This window comes from Corvus moneduloides, chromosome 6 (genome assembly GCF_009650955.1).
Source record: "Corvus moneduloides isolate bCorMon1 chromosome 6, bCorMon1.pri, whole genome shotgun sequence".
Lineage (NCBI taxonomy): Eukaryota > Metazoa > Chordata > Aves > Passeriformes > Corvidae > Corvus > Corvus moneduloides.
In genome coordinates, this window is record NC_045481.1 from 29,114,428 (window position 1) to 29,134,754 (window position 20,327).

Genomic DNA, 20,327 nt, shown 5'->3' on the forward strand with positions numbered 1-20,327 from the left:
GCAGGAGCATGAATTTCTGCCTGACCTCCAAAGGCAGCCTTTAAACAAACTCCTAGTACACATACTCTGTAGGTAGGAGTGCCAGATTAATTCACGTAGAGACGTGTGCAGCCTGCTGCACTTTAATTGCACTACAGAGTTGAATGCCTCGGTGGAGCTGCGGTAGCTGATCTTCCTGAGGTGTAGACAATGATATTGAAACATTTGCCTTTCCTACAAATGTGGTCAAGTGCTATTGAAGAATGTCTCTTTTTATGCGAAAGTATATTATGGCATATATTTTACCCCACCTGAGTCTGCAGTATAAGGGTAAATGCAAAAGGCAGATAACTCACTGTCATATCCACAGCAGAACATTTTCTCTACATATCCCTGATAAAATCTGAATCCAGTTAATTTACTTTTGCGTAAGCTTTGCCCTTCATTTCATATTCTTTGTGGTATGAATTATTACTGACATTTGAGAACCTCATTTTATAGCTGTGATCAAAATGGAATGCAGGTAAATAAAAAATGACATTATACATAACACAATATAAAAGGTTATAAAAAATGCAAATTTTAGTAGCTCATCCATGCTTATACTTAGGGTTATTGAAAGTATTAGAACACCCCATGAAACAAGAACAAATGTCTTCCTGCTTGTGGTGAGGCAGAGTAGGAAAGAGAAAATAATTAAGAAAAAAATCTTTGGTCTTATCCTAAATGGTGGTCTTTGATCTTGAGCATGGAACCCACCCTTAAGTCAGTATTAAACCATGTATTAATAGAAAAATTCTGGAAAAAAACCCCAACGAATGAACATTTACAAGAGGAAGGAATTTATAGTGTGAAGTAAGAAGTAAGCAAGCTTACCCTTTAAATATTGTATCAACCCATATCTTCATAAAATATAAGAGAACTTGTAGTTTTGATGGGTTTCCTTGGTCATCCATATCTAAATAAAGTACAGCACAAAATCTTAGAGACTTAGTTTGTACACTGCATGCCAAGCCTAATGCTGTGTTGAAATCTAATGTGAGTCTAACTGGAAATCATTTTGATTTAGAACTGAATGAGGATTTGAGAACTGCTGTGTATAATGATGCTTTCACATTTTAATACAGATTTAACTCTTAGTTGTAGTGCCCTTTGAGTTTAGGTTTGAGGGTTTTTTGGTTTTTTTTAGGAAGAGGGGGCATTTTGGGTTTTTTTCTTCCTGATCATTATCTACATTACTATTTTTGTAGGTTAAGGAACAATTACTTGGTCTTTTTAGCACATTTCACATGTTGGGATTTTTTCCATTTCACAACTACTGAAATGGAAGAAAAATATGGAGTTGAAAACATCACAATGTGCAATTATCTACTAGGTTAAGAGGAATGAAAATTTAGCAACAACTCTTGAATATGTATTTTTTGGAATATATGTAAAGAACAACTAGGAACTAGATAATTTCCAAAGCCTAAATACAAGTTTAGTTTAATTCTGTGAGAGATTTTGACCATATAAATTTCATTTGTGCAATATTAATTGCATTCAAACACCTTATATAATTAATTATTTTTAATCACCGTTAAAACTTCAAATTTTCCTATAGAAACTCATAAGTTTCCTGGACAGTTTAACCAATTTTTCCTTCAGGATGCCAAAAGCCCTGCATGACTCCTATTTCTTTCTTCTTTTCTTTCTGCTTTGTTACTTTCTGGCAACTTATCCTTCCTCCCTTTCTTCCTTCCTCTCTTCCTCTCTTCCTCTCTTTCTCTCTTTCTCTCTTTTACACACATGCATATTTGTGTGTATTTCACACCACAAATCACAACTAGTTTCTCAAGTGCTGCTGTTTTCACTTGCTGCTTGCACTTTCTTTTTCTTAAAAACTTCTTTTAATAAAAAATTACCTTATATTTTCTTTTACATGTTTGCACGTATGCATTCACCATTGCTCTTCCTGTAAATGCAAGATCTTACCCACACTGGTTATGCAAAACTCTTTTTATAGAATACTACTTGGGTTGAACTCTTCTGATGATCTTTTACTGCACAGGACATCCTACTGATCTTCAAATGAAAGACATGTCTGTGGGCATAAACTCCATGGTGAATTTTGAGCAAAAGTACTAGTTTGTTTTTTTGGTTTGTTTTTTTTTTTTTTTTTTTTTTTTTTTGTGAGTGGATTATTGGAATATTCAAAACCAGAAACTGCAAAAAAAGTCAATTTATGCATAAATTTATATTTGTACATAGATAGATAGGTGGATATGTGCTTAAAAAAGAAATACAATCTTAAAGAATCAGACTAGATGTTTGTCAGAAGTTCCAATGAAAAGGGTTGTCCTTCGTGTCTTTTAGTGTTGCTGTCCTCCACTGTTGCTGAAAGTGACTACTTGGGAGAGGAGGCTGTCAGAATAATAAAAGTCTGATCCATGGGCATCCTGAATTTCACATGTTGGCATGAGGGTAAACAGAGATTTCCAAATGAAATCTGTCATCATCCTTTGCACTCTGCCAGCCTCTGTAGAGGGGCTTGAATGGGAGTGAGAATTTTCCATATATCTGCTCAGAAGCAGCTCTGTTGCCTCAAAAAAAGAAGCCTTCATGGCTTTCCCTACCCAAAGCTCTGCACAAATTGTTCCTGAGCAAGCTGCTTGTCAGGTTGCCAAGGTAGATTGCAATATACCCATTATTAGGTGTTTTTAAAAGCGTCTGAGAAAAACGTTATGTAAAAACATAGATTCATCGTGAAAATGCAGCTGAGGCTGCCTATAAGACTAAATGGTTAATTAAGGTTTCTTCCACTTTAACTTCTACTTTATGGGATTTCATGGTCACTTTTATAGGATTTCACATTAATTCTCTTGAATTCTCTTATGATTTCTCATTAATTCCTAGCAAGAAAGTGAGAAAATATTTGCCGACATGGAAAACTAGCACATACAGCAATTAAACTATTGGAAGGACAAGCTGCTACTGAATCCAAGATGGAACTCAAGGAAACCAGTTTCTGTCCAGCCTATTACATAATGGTCCCCTCCAGAAATTCCAAATAAACAAGGCAACTGATTTTGATGTCATTTTTCTTCAGTCACTGCAGAATTGTACAGAGGTAGAAAACATCACTTTGATGAGGTTTAGACATATCCCACTGGGAATCCATTTGACCTGCATCTTTTTCTTCACTTTTTCACATATATGTATTGATTCCATTGAATAAGGCATGTATTTTATGTGAAGCCTTCATTTGTTCTTGTGGAACACTATTTAGCAGCTGTTATAGTTCAGACAAAGAGTGGCATGATAAGACTGAAACTAACACAGAGTAATATCTTCACACTGATAACAGCGCTATCAATGAATCTCACTTTTTAAAAAATTGCTCAATTATTTTTTAGTATTTTGACTCTGATGGTCATGTGGTTTGTTTTACATTTGGAAAAAAAAAAAGAAGCTTGAAATGGCAAAATATTTTATACATAGATAATGTGAGGTTTTTATACAGATTTTTTCTTTCATCTTTAATATTTTCAATTTTAAAATCTGTTTCCTATCCAGGTTATGGCTCAGTTTTCCAGATAAATTATGTCAGACCACTGAAAATCAGCATATTTGTTCATTATAGTAATAATGTATCCAAGAAATTTTGAGAGCTTTTGCATGTTAATTCAAATTCTCTTTCATGAATAAAGGCAGGATACAAATTTTCATTGAGATGAGAAAGTTTTGAGGCAAACAATTCCAGGTAATTTACAGCACCTGCTAATATTACAAAATGTTCAGGCTGTGGTCTAGATCAGATTTTTTTGCTAGCATAAAAAATGTCTTTGCATTTATATGGTTAAATCTACTTAAGAAATTTTATACATAAAACCTTGTAACTTAAAATACTATCTGAGGTAGCAATTAAGACATCTATTAAAATGTTTTAATTTTACTGTGCTGCAGCAACTCAGTGCTCTTCTCAGAAGCTTTTCTATCAAAGCACTGGCCAAAAGGACAGATTTTTATTGTCTATGATCAATTAGGACTGGTAGAAATTGCTGCTGTACCAACGAATTACATTGTTTAAGATTAAATAAAACAGCAAGTGCTGCATACCATTCTGCTCTTTGCAGGGAAAAAAGACTGCAGTAAAATTGCAGTAAAAGTACTGCATCCTCCTTTATGCTACTTCACTGAAGAGATTCCAACACTTCAGTTTCTTCAATGATTTGTGTAATCTAAACCTCTCAGTTTTCATATCATCAGGAAATACAGACAGGGAAATAAAGCAGTCTTGACAATTTTTATTAGCTCCAAGCTGGTGCAGATTTGCTATACCTGCCAGCTGACCCTCATTTTGCATGTCAAACGTTGTATTGGATTCAAGACAGAAGAATTGGCAGCCATCTGAATTTCAGTTAGTTTAGCTGCTTATGGTTATCCTCTTACTTTGCACTTCTTTGAGGTCTTTATGCTGCTGAGGATGTCAGGATGATGTAGTAAAGGAAGAGTTGGTTTTCAAATATTAATGATCATTTCAAACAGAGGATTCACAGGTGGCTGGATGAAAACTGCTCAAAACTCTTTTCTTGTCTAAGGGGTGGGAATGAATTCTTTAGGCAGAATTTAGTACTGCTAGGAAATTTCTTAAAGGACTGGGTTCTACCAGTTTTATGGCTGTGGATAATATTCACTCCATGTATCTGTGCAAGCTTACAATACCAGGAAATAAACAGTATTTTGTGTGAGATAAAAGATACCACTCAGAGCCATAGAAGGACACTTCAGTGTGTCATATGTTGTCTTGGAGTCTTCCTGCTTTCTGCAGGGGCTGTCCCTCATAGTTGTGATATGGTAGGGAGACAAAGATTTTCAGCCTCCACTCAGTTTTGAACTCAGGAGGAATCACAAACTAGAAGCTGATGTTTGTCATATATTTGCTGCCACTCAGCACTGTATATCATCTCCCCTCCCTGCTTCTCCCACTGTGGTCTTTGTTACGATCCCATTAGTTCTTTTACAACCTTCAAGTCTTAAGCAAATTATGTGTCTATTGTAAACTCAAACCTCTGCAATTAGATTCCCCAGAAAACTCGGTAAAATGCCAGATAGTCAGCCTGGGATGAATACAAATATGAATACATTTGCAACGTTTTAGGCCTCAGGTAAATATATCTGCTTTGTTTCCACTATCAAGTTACCAAACTGCCATGAAAACTACAGATTTTATGTTATTTTCAAAGACAAAAATACCACTTCCAGCTCAGAAACACTCAAGGCCATAGCCTGTTGTAGGCTGAGAGGCAGTACTGAGGGAATATCATTATACTCAGGCCACAGAGAGTCTTGTCCAACGAAACACTACTGATGATTAGAAATCGAATATTGGTTAGGAGGTGAGTATGATCTTCTTACTAACAAACTGTGATTTGGGAAAACACACATTTATTGAAGGATTTGAAATTAAACATATTCACAGTTAGTATTCTATATATCTTTAGACATCTAAAAGAAGAACTAAAGCACACGGCAGTTTTACAAAGTTGTAACAGGTCAGGCACAATATTAATTACTGAGAAAGGTGTAACACATTCTTACTGCTACATGCAGAGAGCATTTGCTTGATCAGCATGAGTGATGAAAAGATTTTTCTTATTCTGTTAGTATTTCTTACCTTCTGCTACCCTGGAGGCCTTAGAAGGGCAGTAAGCACTAGGAAGATAAAGTATATTTTAGACTTAGATTGGAAAAGAGGAAGGCTGAGAAAAAGTGTTATCCCAGCTGACCACCCAAGAAAGGTAATTATGCACTTGCAAGGTCTTTTGGGGAGAGAAGGAAAGGAATGGTTTTCACTATGAGGTTGTCAGTCAAAGACACTTTGAGAATATGGGTAGAGATTAAAGTTCAGTCTGCACCTCCTTTTAAACGCCCCTTACTTTCCAAATCACATTGATCCTTTATTCGGTGATTGGACATTTACAAGGTGTTTGCTGACTGACCAAAGGCAATGTCTCAGAAACTGTGTGTGGATATTCCCCCATGACAACAATCTTATGGTGCAAACATGACAATGTCTCTGCTTAAGTAAAATCTCACTGGAGTAACAGAAATTAAGTACATACCTGCCTGCTGAGGGCCCAGTATGTATTTTACACTTCATTACACTACCTGTAAACTAGTGAATTTTCAGATTTTTTTTCTACCACCTTTTTACATCCCATTATAATTTTTGCATCAAATAGTGAGGCATGAATCATTTCTAGTAAGTTAAAAAATGAAGAGTTATAAGAAGATAGAGATATAAAGGGCTAATGGAAAACTACTCCTATAAGGCGAAGGGGACGGCTCTGTTATTGGACACTATCTAGACATACCCCTTCTCTAGGCCCCTTCTCTAAACACAAAAAATATCCTAAGGACTCTCAGACCATTTAGTAAACAGCAGATAGCCACTAACTGAAGTCCATGCAATTCAACTGGTTATGGAAATTCAATAAATAATATAGGGAATAAAGGCAGAGGGAGACATAGGTGCCTATGAATGACGACCCCCCCAAAAATTGCACAGACAAAACCTGCAGAAGTTAGTATATAGGTGCGCAGGATAATAGATGACTCAAGGCATATTCTACCATGAAGCCATAGCCTGGCTTTAGGAAGGGCCTGTATCCAGCTGGTCTTAGTAACACTGAAATATTTGTAGAAGTTAGGGTGATACTCCAGTTTTTCCCTAAAGAAGGCTTGGGTCTTCACGCACGCAACTCACCCAAAAAAGTACACACAGTGCAACAGTAGGATCATTAGTGTAAAAAGAGATGACCTTGAAGTCAGGTCTCTGGGTGCTTTGACTATAAACAATAATCTCGTACTACCAGTATCACTTTTACATATTCACGCAGAAAGAATGGCAATATTTCCCCTGATTCCACAGCTGTTGAGCTAGAAGATATTATATGAAAATCCTCCATTGTTTAGCAACATTTTCCTTGCTAACCAGCTTGGAAGATGCAAATCATTTTGGCTTTTTTCATTCTACATGTTTTAATTCCAATATGACAGGTTCTGTTTGTTCAGTAGCTTTTTATAAGTGTACATAATTTGAATTGCACAATAAAGTGCAGCATTATCCCCGAAGGAAGCACAACACTTTCCTAAGCAGTAGACTTCTGCAATGTAACTATTTTTTATTTCCCTAACCACTAGACTGAAACTTACTTATGTGTTATTTCTGATGAAAAACACTGACTACTAAGGGTGGTGTGTTCCTTCCTGTGCAGGCACAAGTAAAGAGAACATATCTGCTAGCATTGCAAGTCTTTACCATTAGCTTAGAAAACATTATAAACTGAAAGACTACTTACAAAACAAAATCTGTAACCATATGCACATAACAATGTTATATTTTTCATACTGCTGATTACTTATCTGTGGCATAAAATTGTCTTCTTTTCCTTCTCTTCTCTCCTTTCTTCTTTTTAATCTCTTTTTTCCACTTTTTATTAATCCTGAGGGTTGCTCATGCACAATTTTGGTTGGATTTTTTTCAATACAGTTAGGGAGAACAATATGGTTTATTTCTAGTCCCTGCCTTTCCTATCTCAGAGCTCATTCACAGTATTCAACTCAGACATCAGTAAGCTATGAGATATATTGCAGATTTCTGGAAATAGGTGTTTATTTGCCCACCTGGAAGTCCCAAAAGACTAAGAACCACAAACTCTCAGCTGGTAGTTCTCACCCATCAACTGAGTTCTCAGTAAGGAAAGCTTGAAGGTTTGGGGCCAGTGAATGGCAAAAAACAAAAGCCTTGGTCAAGCTCTTCTCGATGAAACAGCAAGGAACAACCTGCAATGAGAGCTCTGGTAATTGCATATCAAGCTGACTGTTAGTTGTGGTAACTTAACTTTTAAATAAAGGTAGAACTAAAGGTAGGTAAAGGTAAGTGCACTTATTTTGTGCACATATAAGTGCACATCTCAACACCTGGATGAAGATATCTTCAGCAGAATCTACACTTTCTGCCATGCTGTGGTCTGGCTTCTCTGAAGCAGAAATTAAAAGGCTTATGGTTTAAACACCAAAAAAAGGAAAAAAATACCAGAATATTCCATGTTATTTAAAAAATATTCCCAATTTACACACTTTCAGCGTTTCCCTGTCAGATTTCATAACTGCATTGTGAAAGTTTGAGAAGTTGAACAGCTATGCAGCTAGCGACATTATATTACAAGATTTGGTCCAAAGGGGAAATAGAAGTGCTGTATCAAGTTTTTCATGCTATGAGAAACCATAGTTCAATTTCCATCTATGTTGTTCAGCTGAAGAATTAACCTGGGTTGCTGACAATAGGTTTCAGAAATCACTGCTCCCTCAGTCTTAAGTAATGCTGGACAAGATAAACAAATGACTTGAGATAAACATAACTGAAACAAGTTCTAAGTGTATCAATAATACATTACAGGAATTTTGGTAGAATAGAAATATGTCATTTAGAATGATCTGTTTATAGTCTTGTCTGATTTTCTGAAAACTATAATTTTTTGCAAAAAATATTTCAGATTTATTAGAAGATTAATATAATTATTTTGTAAAAAATAAATATCATGCAAAATAGCTGTATATACTTATGTACAAATACTATGCAAGGGAAGGAATTTATGCCTATGTGTGGCTTGGTGATCATATGTGTGTGCTTGTAAGTTTTGTACAACTGAAAATTTTTTATTTGGATACAGAACAAAGACAAAAGTTACCAGTTTTTCGGGCATTAGTTTTTGTATTGGGACTGTAAAATGTTTCTTACTTGGTTTTTTCATATAAAAATCAAATTAATTTTAGGCAACTTTAATAAAATCATTAGTTATAAATAAATAGAATAGTCAATATTAAAAGAATAATATTCATTATGCAACACAACAGCTTCATGCAGTCACAGTTTTCACATTATTGGTATCTATTTTAATAAGGTTAAGATTTTATAGGTTCTTGCTTCTACAATACAGTAGGACAGATCAATATCCAACAATTGCTATCATTAGATGTAAATAATTTGTTTTAAGGAAACAAGAAAGATGGGATGTATTTTCACTTCTAAATTCTGACCATATGGAAACATCTTAGTCAAAAGTAGAGTGTGATTTGAAAATGTACCTAAATTTTAGCTGCTACTCATTACCAAGCCCACTTATCTTGGAAGGAAAAGATATGGGAGGAAGCAGAGCTATCTAAAATATTTCTTTTATTTGAAGCCTATCTTCTGTATATTGTACTTTGTTCTGTAATGTAAAATGCATTGTTATGTACCACCAAGAAAGCAGAAGTACTGGAAAGCCTGAAAAAGAATAATAATCCTTTATGACTATTTCTTTTTGTATTCTTTGTGCTGTATGAGATGAAATGTTTTCAGCAACTGTCAGCACTGTGTAAACAAAACAGTCACTAATTTAGAAGATTTTAAGTGAAGGAAAAGCACATGAAAACAACTATGATGATAAAGAAGAAACGTGCTTTTCTTCTTTGTCAATTTTTCCTTCACGAATAAGAACAGGAGTTACCAGGAGGAGAGAGTAGGAATGTCATAAATATGTCTATAAAAAGATTTTTTTTTGCCTTTTATTGAAAAACGGAATACCAATCTCTCTCCTCCTTTCTTGGCTGCTCTCCTACATTTTATCAATGCAGCCACTTAGAGAGACAAATCCACCAGTTGAAAACACAACAGACATGGTTATTTATGCCCAGGTATTGAAAGTGTTGGTGAGCATTGGTCACTGTGTTGAACTTCGTCAGTCACTTGTGTCCTTGGACTGCCCTGGAATGGCTTCTGCAAAAAGGTTTTGAAGTACCTTTTTTCTCTTTCAGTCTCAGTCTGGCTCCCTTGTTATATTTAGCAGGCTCTAGCACTTCTTTTCCTAATAGCAATAATAAAAATATTTCAAACCCCTGAGGAATTGTTTTGTTTCTTTTTTTTCCCCTGAATTTAACTTCCTGAATCTGTTCTTAATCCCTTACTAAATGTTGTTGGCAAGTATTAGCCATTAAGATTAACTGTAATGTGTAAGCTTTTTTTAGTGTCTGCAAAGAGCTGTGAGTAATCCTCATTTAGGCATGGATCTAATTCACATGTGCTTTTGGAATTGAAGAATGGCATTAGAATGACAATGAGAATATTTCAGAATTTATTTAAATAAAAATAATTGAAAATTAATATAATTATGTAACCTCCTTATTTTTATGCATATTTTAAATTTTCATTAGAAGAAATGCAGTCAGTAATAGTTCACAGAAGAAACTAAACTAAAGCGGTCAGAAAATATAGCAACCCTATGCATTTAAACTTGCATCATTTCTATATTTTTATTGTACACACATGGAAGGAAGCTATTTACTATTTTTCAGCTCAAGTAACAACCACAGACAAAATTTTAGTTTCAGCAGTACAAAAGTAGAACTTTTTAAATTACCTCAGTGGTCCTGGCAGTAATTACTATTATGTTTTCATTTTCTGCTAGCTGAAATAAACTAAGGATGTTTAAGGATTAAGCATTAATAACAATACACGATAGAACAAGTAACTAAGTGCATAAATGGTCACAGTTTATAGTTAAAGCTTCATATTCCTTCTTTAGAAGTTTGATACTCTGGACTCCTATCACTGCAACTCTATTACTTCTTCATACAATATTAATTACTGATAGCCTGTGGATCTGAAACATACTGGGTTCATGAAAAAAATTAAATTCCCAAATTATCTACTAACTTTTTTTTTTCCACTGTGTTTGTTTATGGCCCAAGAGTAGCCAAACCCAATACATTTTGAATATTGGTATTATTCGGGATCTAAATTTTTCAATAATAAATTGGAAGGTTTTATAAATACTTGGGCTAATGATCTCTACTTTTGCTCTAAAATTAAATGAGACTTACATCTAATCAAGATTCAAAATCTTGTTACTTTCTGTTACAGAAAGAATTTGCAATGACATGGTTGTTCAATTCCTTTTCCTAAGGATATCAGTTAAGCACCTTTTACCAGGTTCAGAACTCATGTAATACTATATGGGAATTTGAGACTGTGAAATGAATGCCAGACAGCAGAGCAGCGTGACTGTCTGAGGTGTGATCCTTGCTGACTTTCACTTTGTATCATCATTTACTGTTGTTCAAAGTGGATACAGATTGCTACCAAATTATATTTTTCCACCAATGCTTCTGTGATCTGAGTACACAAGGCAAAAGTGACTGTATCAGGGAATGTTGCTAATTGACAGAGCTAGAACATTTGCTTAAGCATTGAACAAAGATATTGAAGTCAAACTGCAGGTGCAGTTATGTTGTTCAGCTTTACTGTCCACATTTTGCTGCTTTATTTCCATAAGGAAGGATTGAAGCCAAACCTTGGAACTTCTCAGAGGCCTATTGATCTGCAAGATTCAGCCCGTTAGTCAAAGCAAATCTGACATGATTTAATTAGAAGTAAAAATTTTAAAAGTGATCACTTGCAGGTAGGTTTATGCTGTACAAGCTAGACTGTGTACATATATACTTTGAAATTACTGTGTTCTAGTTAATTGAATTGTGAGGTATGTTGAACAGATTAGGAAATACATATTAATATGTTTTTTATCTAGCATTTAACATTTTGAGACAGCGGAAAATTTAGTAAGCAAGTAATAAAAATATTTCCTCCACTCTACTTTTTTTCTTGGTTGCAACCAGTCCTAAGCTTTTAGGCACAAAATGAAGAATGGAAAATGTTCTGTCAGCTCACATTCTAAAATGGCTAACCCTGCTACTCAGAAGAATCAAATCCACTGGATGCTTTTGAAAATTCAGTATTATCTCCTTCACATCAATCTGAACTATAAAAATGAGACCGAGTTCATAGATATTTATTTGTATCAATAAAATATGTGATCAAACATTTAAATAACTGCAGTGTGGGAGAAAACCAGCAAGCTCTCTGAAAGACTGTTCAAAGTATTTGTGGATCCAGTTGCAGATCTATATCACATCTTTGTGCAGTGAAGTATATGAAACAATTTTCAAATAGAAATCCAGACCAAGATGCTTATCAAGGTAAGCATAATCTATATGGACAAGGTGTTCACAAGTATTAAAAATTATCTTGCATAAAAAAACTTGAATATATAAAAATATTGAGTAGAATACCTGTTTGTACAATTTAACAATTTTTCTAGCACTGGCTTTAAAGAAATTCTTACAGAAACCTATTTCACTTTTATTCACTTGGTGGTCATTTATGTCCATCTAGTGAGTAAATTTAACACCATCAGTATATTTCAATTATTTTTTCCAAGTCACAATACATTAACTGAATATCTTCTAAAAAAATGAGATTAATATACTTTTTAAAACATTTAAATTCTTTTTAATAAAACAGAAAAATAATCATATTCAAATGACAAAGTTCAAGTTCCAATTTTAGAAATTCAACAATTTACATGGTATTTTTAATACTTCTAATATGCAGAAATCACAGTTTAATTTACAATTGCTAGTTTAAATTAGTTACTGTATCCCTATGTGTTAACAGCAGTGCCTTGTACCTGTGCTTTATATATGGCAGAAAGCAGTTTTCTTTTGAGTTTAGAATAATATGTTTGCCATGAGCCATAACAGGACTACTAACTTGAGTGTGAGTGCTAGTAACAGTATATATTGATGATATTCTAATATGTAGAAAATCTGAGTGTGGTCTTTAGGAGTTATCACAGAAGTTTTGGAAGGATAGCTCCGGAGTTCCAGCCCCACATATTTTACTCCATCACCTGTTAAGTCTGAGCATGTTGTTTTACAGAGAGTATGTCCCAGCTAAGTCTACTTGTACTGTATCATCTTACCAACCTGAAAATTACAAATCCTTATAAATGAGACCTGGATGATAAGTTTCCTTAACAGAACAACATGGCTAGAGTAATTTGAAATTAATATTCATGGCTTCTTTTGTTCCTGATGCAGCATTTAAGATCTTCTCTTCTGTAATAGATTCCTCTATATTATATTGAGGCCTTCATGCATGAGAATTAGCCATTAGCCTTTTCTACGGGTTTTTTACATAGATATTTTGTTGCTATCCACTGATTAGTTGTGATAATAATTAAGCAGTAGATCCCATGATTTACCCTAATCCAAATAAAAACTTCTCTGTCAAAAAGGTGTTATGAGCCTTTGTGGATGTTTAAAAAATGCTTGCAATATTTGCCTAAAAGTTAAAAATACTGTTCACAATCTCCACTACTAATAACCAGTCATATAGTATCTGCCACTACATATCATGTATCATGATAATTTAAAAAAGAAAATAGCCTGATTTTTTAAAAATCAAGTACCTTTTCGTGGCAAAAATGGTGGTAAATCAGCAAAGCCATTTTAGATGTACTTTTATAATTTTCATTTTATTTTCACCATGAATGAAATGGCTCCGTTTACACAGAGCCATCGGTTTGACTCCACTGATGTTGAGAGCAGGAAGAATAGGAAGGCAGTGGCATCAGTGGCTGGGAAAGAAAGAGGCACCCACAAGTCCCCAACAAGCCACCCACAGGGACCTGGAGGTTCTAAGCACAGGAGGTAGCAGTAACAGCAGTTAACAGTGATCCATTTAAAATTTTGGATGACTTAACTGTACCTAGAATTCCCACAGTTATTACTAAATCCAAATATGTCATCTAACTAAATTTCATTAAACTATTTCAGTAAGCAGTGTACAACCCCTGTTTCTTGTGCTTGTATTCCTTTTGTTCTACCATTTACATGACTGCCCTAGAATTTCTTAAGAAATTCCCAGGTCAACCCCCATTCCATTTTCACAGCAGAATATATCCAGCAGCTCAAATTCTCCCATTCATAACCCTCATAAGTTCCTCTTGCTTAGTTCCAAAAAGACTTCAAAACCTGTACCACAGTGTGGATTTCTCTGCTCTCTGCAAAAATAAACATTATCTTTCACGTTATCTTTTTTGAATATATATATTATTCTGAATAAAAGAAAATAATCACCTTGTCTCCCTAGCTAGAAATCTAGCACTCTAGTACTTAAAGCAAATTTTTCTGTCATGTCACACCTCAAAAAAACTCTACGATCTTAGAAAAAAAATATTTTGAGGATCACAGACCAAAAACAGTCATCAGCATTCACTGTACATTTGATCCTCTTTGTGAAGCAACTTTCCTAAAATTTTTGGTTAAATCTTAAAAACTGCCGTTTTTAATTCCTGCTGTTAAAAATGGTGGCAACCTGAGAGGTGAGTATCTATATGACTGAGATTGGCTCTGTTGGTTAGGGCATGGTGCTAATAACCTCAGGGTTCTGGGTTTGATCCCTTTATCCACTTAAGAGTTGATCTTAATGATCCTTATGGGTCCCTTAGAGTATTCTGTGAAATCGGTGAATTATATGTTCATCCAATTTCACACAGATATGTATTTGATGTCTCTGTACACTTGAACTAAGGTGATTTGCATATCAACACTAATTTAAATTTGTTCTTTGTTATAATGGTGACTAACCACTGTTACTGAATTTTCTGAAAAATTTGGTGGTATTCCTTTTTACTTGCCCCTTTTTGCATTGACCACTGCAGCAAACATCTCCTGTGAAGGTATGTCCTTGTGCCTGACCATTGCAAGGCTGAGAGCTGAAGAATGAACCCTTCAGTTGCTGTGGCTAAGTTACACATGTTATAGTTAAGAACCAATCTCTCATTTTACAACTCTGTATTCTATGTATTTTATATATAACAACGTGTATTCATCTGAAAGCCTTTCAGTTCACTTCCTTTTTATTTATTCATCTTTCTATAACTGCAGGTGAACAGGGGGTAATCAGAAATATCTGTGTCTGGTTATGCTTGCACATTCTTTTTCACTCATTTAGTTGGGATGAAACTTGGTGCAACCAACAGCTCCATAAAAAAAAGACCTAAAAAGAGATATAATTTAAGAAATATAAGGAATGATAAATGAATGCGTTAGAGTGTATATGTTCAGCTATGAAATATAAAAAACTTCATAAACCATATCTGTATATGCTCCTATCTTTCCACACAAATATTGAGCATTCTGGGATGATTTCTAAATCACAGACAATTTTATTAACTAAATTCTGTAATGGGAGACTGAAAAATGTGAGAAAATATCTTAAAGAAGATCCTATAATAGTCTTTTCATTTTCTCTTTTCACTGAGAAATATTTTTTTGTGTCATATCCTGCCCTTACTCACATTGAGAAGCTCCTTACTCCATAGGCACTCCTGAAATCAATCTTTGTGAAGATTTTGTAGGTTAAAAGCCCATTTAATTAAAATAGGAATGGACAAATATGCTGGGGTGGCAGAGAAGTGAGGCAAAAAAAGTGAGAAACCAGTACAAACATTCAGTTAGAGAAAAATGAGTATGAGGTAGTAATCAAGGCACTGGGGACAGAAATTCCCTCTGCAGCCCATATAGAGGACTGCTCTGGGGCAGATATACACAGTGCAGCCCATGGTGAACTCTCTGCTGGAGCAGATAGATATTTCCTGAAGGAACCTGAGCTCATGGAGAGCCCATGTTGGAACAGAGTTTTCCCGAAGTACAATGGAGAGCACCCACCCAGGAACAGGGGGGAAATGTGAGAAGGAGCGAGCAGCAGCAGAGAGGAACTGCTGTGTACTAACCATAACCCACATCCCCACAATCCCTCTCCACTGCTCAGAGGCTGCTGGGTAGAAGAATTGGGAATGAAGGATTCAAATGGAGACTGGAAAAAAAAGGAGAAGGCGAGGGTAAAAGTTCTGTTGTAAATTCTGGGGTTTTTTCTCACCATCCAAATCTATTTTGGCTGGAAATTAAATAATCTCCAAATCAAGTCTGTTTTGCCTGTGTTGGCAGGTGGTAAGTGATCTATCTTCATTTCATCACCAAGTGATGAAATTTTTCCCCCCTGCCCATTTAGGAGAGTTGGTAAATGTGTTTAATCCAGCGGATTACCATTAGTTTGACACTATCAAAAACCATCATTTGAATGCATCAACTTGTTCAGTCTGCATTTAGGATCCTTTAAAAATGCTAAAACAACTTGAAGCATATAAATATTTAATTTGAAGCATATTGTAACATTTAGAATCTGTAAATCATGGGTGTTTACAGCACTTTTTCTTCAAACTAGGCCTTAACCAAACAATCAGATAACTGTCAGAAAGTCAAAAAACTCATTCAAGACACACTTTTATTTTCAGCTTCAATCTGCTCAAAAAAAGAGAGTCCAAAGAATAAAAAGAATCAAAAAAATTACCAGACCTTATTTTAAGACACAGCTGAAAGTTCAGTATGAATTCAGAAATACAATATAAGCAGAGGATTGCAACTGTCACTTTTAAGACTGAATACTGTCTGCAAGAAAGAAAACATCTGTAGAGACACTGCAGAAGAACATCTATATTCTGCATATGTTTGATATAATAGATATTTAGACGCTTAGATGTTTTCCTTCTCATATTAAAATGTATGTTTTAATTCCATGTTTCTAAAATGCATGTTTATTAAAAATAAGGTCTGCACAGCAATGTAGTATGCATCACTAACAAGATCAAGCAGCAGAAAAGAAGAAATATGAGGAAATGGTTTAATGTAGATCAGATTTGAGGTAGAGAAGCCTTCCTTAGATAAAAAGTCTGTATAGTTACCTGTGTTCCAAAGATTGACAGTCCTATTTCAGTAAACTTTATTGTCCACACTAGACCATTACATAATGTACTAAGAGATAGAACAAATTTTATTTTGAAGTTGACTTCTTGTGCTTACAGCATGTGATGAGGGACAATGCTATGACAGCTCAGGCTTACTCAGGCTTAATGACTGATCTAAATTGGAGCTTGGAGATAAGAGAAATTCTTTAGTGATGCCTCAGTTGTCATTGATTGCTATGAGCAATTTTAAAGCTATTCAGGATGAGAATTGCCAGCTAGGGTCTGAAGAAGGGGAAAGTGGTACATATGACTGGAAGCTAGCACAAAGTCTATTGAATAAAAAAAAAGAAAGACATTAAAACCCCAAAGGTTTATATTACTTGTATAGGTAGGTGATAATCACAACTACATATAGCATTATACATCATCAGGGAAAGACATAGTGGATCTACAGTGTACTGTGTAAGCAGTAGCTGTGACAAGACAAAAAGAGAATCTAGGCACATTATAGATCAGCAGCAACAAGATGACTGAAAACAAAATGTTCTAGGCTAAGACAATAAAGAAGTCAAGTGTAGAGCAGAAGTTCCCCTTATGATTGTTGATCTCAGAAAATATTTCTTTCTAACAAAATGATCCTGCTTCTTGTACACAGCATAGCATATTTTCCATCTAAATTACTATTATTAGAACAGCAAGTATTTAAGACAAATAATGTGCCCAGTCATAATGAGGACAGAGGCTTGTGTTTGGGTGAGAAAGGGCTATAATTACTCTGTTTTTTCAGAAGTTTTGGGAGCAGTGCATATCTTCAGTATTGCTGTGTCTTCTGAGAAGCTCACTTCAAGTCCAAAAAGCTGCCTCTTGAGCAGCATATACAGAGCCAATGGGTATATTTAAGCACATAACAGGGAACATCATTCAGCAGCATTTGAGTCTCAGTGAGGCTTACAGTCTTTTTCAGACGGCAAATTTGGTCTTCAGCACATCTTCAGAACAGCCTTCAAAAAACAATGAAAGTTGTTTTGTTGTGTTTGCATGGCCAGGTTTTGGTAGCGGAGGAGCTGAGGGTGGCTTCTATGAGAAGTTGCCAGAAGCTTCTGCCATGTCTAGCAGAGCCAATGCCAACCAGATCCAGGATGAATTGGTCAAGGCCAAGTAAACCAGGAATGGTGGTAACGTCTCTGTGATCACCTATTTAAGAAAAAAACCCAGAAATTATTATGCATATGTAATTACAGCCAGAGAGGAGCAGAGTGACAATATGTGAGAGGAACAACTCTGCAGACACAAAGGTCAGTGGAGAAGGAGAGGAAGGAGGTGTTCCAGGCACTGGAGCTGCAGCCTGTGGTGCAGACCACAGTGAAGCAGCCATGCCCCTGCAGCCCATGGAGGTCCATGGGAATGCAGAGATCCACCTGTAGCCCACGGAGGAGACCCACACTGGAGCAGGTGGATGCCCAAGAGAAGGTTATAAACCCAGGGGAAACCTGGTCTGGAGCAGGCTCCCGGCAGAGCTGCAGACCTGTGGAGAGAGGAGCCCATGCTGGAACAGGTGGCCTGGTAAGACCTGTGACCCTGTAGGGGACTCAAGCTTGAGCAGGATTTGCCTGAAGGACTGCACCCCATGGAAGAGTGACCCACACTGCAGCAGTGTGTGGAGAGCTGTTGTCCATGGGATGGAATCACACTGGAGAAGGTCTTGGAGCACTGTCACCTGTGGGAGGAACCCCACGCTGAAGAAGTGGAAAAGCTTTCCCCCTGAGCAGCAGCAGAAACAACTTATAACGAACTGATCATTCCCATTCTCCATCTCCCTTAGCTACTGAAGGAGAAGGAAGTAGAGCTTGGTAAGGAGGAAGGGGTGGGGAAAAGGTGTTTTTAAGATTTATTTTGCTTCTTATTATCCTTCTCTGGGTTTGTTAGTAAAAAGTTCAATTAATATCCCCAAGTTGAGCCTGTTTTGCCCATGATAGTATTTGGTGAGTGAGTGGTTTATCTCCCTGTCCTTATCTCAACTCATGCATCTTCGTTGTATTTTCTCCTCCCTGTCCAACTGAGAAGGGGAGTATTAGAGTGACTTTCATGGGTATCTAGCATCCACACAGGGTCAACCCACTACACTTGTCTTCTGTCCTAATGTTAAATGTACTGCTTACTTGTGGTGGCATGACGAAAAATTTTATTGCAGAAAATGGTTTGTTGATTAGGAATCCTGTCTCATAAACAAAAAAAATTACTGGGCAGAGTGGGCTTATTTCTGATTTTTTTTTTTAGGTTTGAGATCAAATCTGGCAATGTAGCTTTATCAATATATTAAGGCTCAAAAATACACATCACAATTTCAATGAACTTCATTGACTGCATTTTTTAATGTTTAGATTTATTCTATTTTACATTATTTTGACTAATATAGGTACATAATTCTTTATTTTAGGTATAATGGTCTACAAGAGAAAATATATATTTTATCTTTGTTTAAAATAGATTGGCATATTGATATTATTTGAAGATTTCAGTAGGAAGGGGTATTTTTTGTGTTTATTGATATTTTTCTGAGCAAATATCAGAGTTTTCTTTCTCTATTCTTTTTCTGACTGTAAAGATTTGTGCAACTGTGTTTTATCTTGGTGGTAAATATAATGCCATAGGAATAGTTTCCAAAAGGGTCTCAAATTTCACAAATATTCTGGTTAAAATATTCAGAAATTATCGAAATTTACTTAGCTAATTTATTCAGAAAATCAGTATTGCCAAAAGAAAAAACTCATGGTCTCAGATATTTAACATTTATCCTGAAATTTTAGTGATGGAACTTTAAGACGCTGTGTTTCCTTGCTGTGCACAGTTTGATCACTCTCCTGATTACTAAAGTATAGCTGCACTAGGGAGATTTTCTCTGTAATTTATTTGTTTCCCAAAAAAAAAAAAAAAAAAAAAAAGAAAAAAAGATAAAAGGTCAACAGTGTTGTTTGGAAAATCCTGTGACTTAATCAATTTCAAAAATAGCATGTCCAAATGAGTACTCTGCTTGTTTGCAAATCAAGTCCTATGGATTCCTCCTTATCTCTTGCTTTACTTGCTTTGTCATCTTTGACAATTCCAGCTTAAAATCTTTGGTTTCCTATTTTTCTTTTCTGTGAGAAATCAAATCTTTAAGGGGGATGATTTTAGGTCTTCTAACAGACAGAGCAATAGTGATTATCTTAATTCACCGTCTTTTCTATAAATTTAGACTTTCAACTTGGAAATGAAAGGAAAAAATTATGCGGAAACTATTAATAACACGGTTCCATGAAAACCTGAATTCCCCAGATGAAAAATTGTTCAAACAACTGAACTACTTTACAACAGATCCACAGGGGCATAGCATCAATATTTAGAATCATTCTTGAAAATGAAGGGAACAGTTGAAACATTGATTTATGATATATGAACTCTCAGGTATTTCTTATTAGCAGACAAATTACCATTTCTGATACGTTATTCAACAGATATATAGGTGTTCAAAGGCACTGCATTTTTGAGATAAAGGAATTCACCTTGTTTTATGCTACTTGTGCTTGAAACAATCCAATTGTCTTTTGAAATACCTACTGAGAAAATAAAAAAGTTCCATTATCTCCTCTATCCCAACTAGGGCTCTGCTGCTTGTAGATACCCACTTTTTTTCTT